Source organism: Triplophysa rosa, linkage group LG8 (assembly GCF_024868665.1).
Source record: "Triplophysa rosa linkage group LG8, Trosa_1v2, whole genome shotgun sequence".
Lineage (NCBI taxonomy): Eukaryota > Metazoa > Chordata > Actinopteri > Cypriniformes > Nemacheilidae > Triplophysa > Triplophysa rosa.
Window position 1 is genome coordinate 27,108,181 of NC_079897.1, and position 2,703 is coordinate 27,110,883.

Consider the following 2,703-nt stretch of genomic DNA (forward strand, 5'->3'; position numbering starts at 1 on the left):
GATTATCTCTCGTAAGGCGAACTGAGCCTCGGCTTGGGCGAACCACACAGGCCTTGTTGCTCGTGTGCTCTCTCCTATGGTGAGTTAACCCTTAAGTGACTTTGTATCCTTCAAAGCACGATGGCTTTTTATTTATAACTTGTACTACACAGATCTAAAAGAGCATGAAACAGGCGGATATAACAAATCATAGTTATGCAATCTACTTAAAAGCGCTTTGATGAAGTTCTGGAAGATATTTTGCTCATTGATGTTTGTAAATAACGTAATGTGAAATTGCATTGTTGTACTGTGGTAACAGTTACCCAGGCAGCGCGGTGCACGGTGCATACGCTGCCGGTATGAAAGGACAATGGCACGCGCTGCTACGCTCTCCCTACGCTCCGCCTACGCCTGCTTACGCGTGCGTATGAAACGGGTGTTACACTATGCAAAGTACGCGACGCTATGCTGACTAACCCTAGTTCACACTGCACGCGTGAGCAGAGCGAGAGCAGCGCGTATTTTTTTCGGCGTGCATGTTATCAAATGAGTGCTTTCATACCGGGAGCAGGAGCAGCGCGTCAGCGTCAAGCAGGAGCGTCGCGTGAGCAGCACTGATGCGATGGTTTCGGCGCCGAGTCTATTTTTGCTGCGCAGCTCAAGCTCAGTTAAAGTGACAGCACACTTTAGATGGACAAATATAAATTGTTGCACAATAAAAGTGCTCAGAATGCACAGAATAAGCAAGCCTGTTGTGTGTTTTTTTTGCAAGACTAGGAGTATGTTAAAAAAAACATTTATATTTGATGTACCCCTTCATTTGTTTTTAATTATTCCGTTTGGGTGGAAGCATGGTTTATAAAATCACGTCAGTTAACTAGCCAGAAAGCGGCTCTAGCAGACCCAATCAAACCTGAGTTTGTGGCCAGCTTTCCGAGGAGCTCGTTATAAAAGGTGATCGTGTCATACCTCATTCTTTTACCACAATGGACGACACAAGGCTGATCGTTGAGGTTGAGAAGCACAAAATGCTTTATGATCCTTGTAGTAAATATTACAAAGACATATATTCAAAGGAAAAAGCCTGGGTTGAAATAGCTTCTGCTAATTTGTGCAGATGGTAAGAAAATTATATAATGGCGATCTGTTTTGTTTGACCATATTGTTTACCAATATACTGTACATGGGTCTTGTACCCTTGGTAACAGAATTTTAAGAGTATCACGTTTACAAATGTTTAAACTTAGGGAACGAATGTATGCTATGTGGTTGGCTTGCTTACCTTGCACATTCGATGCAGCTGCGGTCACGCTATACAAACGCTTCCTGTGTGAATACCCTCGCGAATCTGCAGGTGCAGTGATGATGTAGTTACGCTGACGGCGCTGCTCTCGCTCTGCTCACGCGTGCAGTGTGAACTAGGGGTAAATGGCCATGTTACGCTATCCAAGACGAGGAAATGGGTTACGTTACGAGAGATACGGTATGAGATACTGTTACTCAGTGAAATAAGTGCAAAGAAAAGCAAGAGAGCAAAGATGCGGAAAATGTAAGAGAGTACAATAACCAAACTGATGCGAGAGGACATCGAGGCTATAGCAAGCGCGAGATAACCACTGAAACGTCTGTGGAAGAATAGGATCAGCACGCAAGTGTGGCGCTGTGTGGTCAGACTGGTGTTGTCTATTGTGGATACGCCGGCTGCAGTGGTTGAAAGTTTGGTGGATAATTATTACCTTCCAGTTCGGGGGTTAACACACGGCCTGCTGCCTTGGAGATGTTGCCTTCCGCAAATCCCAGCCATTCGTGGTGTTGGGTAAAATCAACAAACCACATTTATGAGGCGATTTTGCCATTAATTATTCACGCGTAAAACAGATACACACATGCGTAAACAGTTCACATGAACAAAACCTAATTTACGTGCACAAAGTATAAATATACATTTACAAAAAGCAATTCACGTGCGTAAAACAAAACTTTTTCTCATAAAGTACTTCGCAAACACGACTGTGCACAAATATTTCGAAAGTTTAAAATGTACACGTTTATCGTGTTATGTGAATGTGCAAATCGTCACTCACGTGTGAATCGCCTTGGATGTGTGTGTGTGTTTTTTGAGACTCTCCTGGCAGCGCAACCCCTCCCACGTGGGTTGTCGTACTCTTTAGCCAATCAGATTCAACCTTACCATTCAACCAATCATAATCGTGGAGAGGCGGACGACACGAGATACTATGTGGTTGCAGCTCTCAACAGTTCCACAGCCGCACGAGCGATAAGCATCCTGGAAAATCCCCCAGAACGAAACAAATACGTTGCATTGAAGACTTACCTGCTAAAGACTTTCAGTTTATCAGAGACCGACAGAGCACGTCATTTGCTCTCGCTGCCGGGCCTCGGAGATTCCCGGCCTTCCGAATTGATGGATCACATGCTAGCCCTGCTAGGTGAGCATAAACCATGTTGTCAAACCGAGTTGTTCCTACAACAGTTGCCACAGAACATTCGCACCTCTCTTGCAAACAGTACTGTGACTGATTACAGAGACCTAGCACAGCTGGCAGACGAATATCACACAGCTTCGCGCAAATGTATGCCTAATGACTCAGTAGCCACATATGTGTAGCCCTTAACGAGAGCTGCAGCGCGTTGTGCAGACGAACGGCTGTCATTCACTGCACGGCAGTCAGTCGATCAAGGATTTTGTTTTTTTCACTC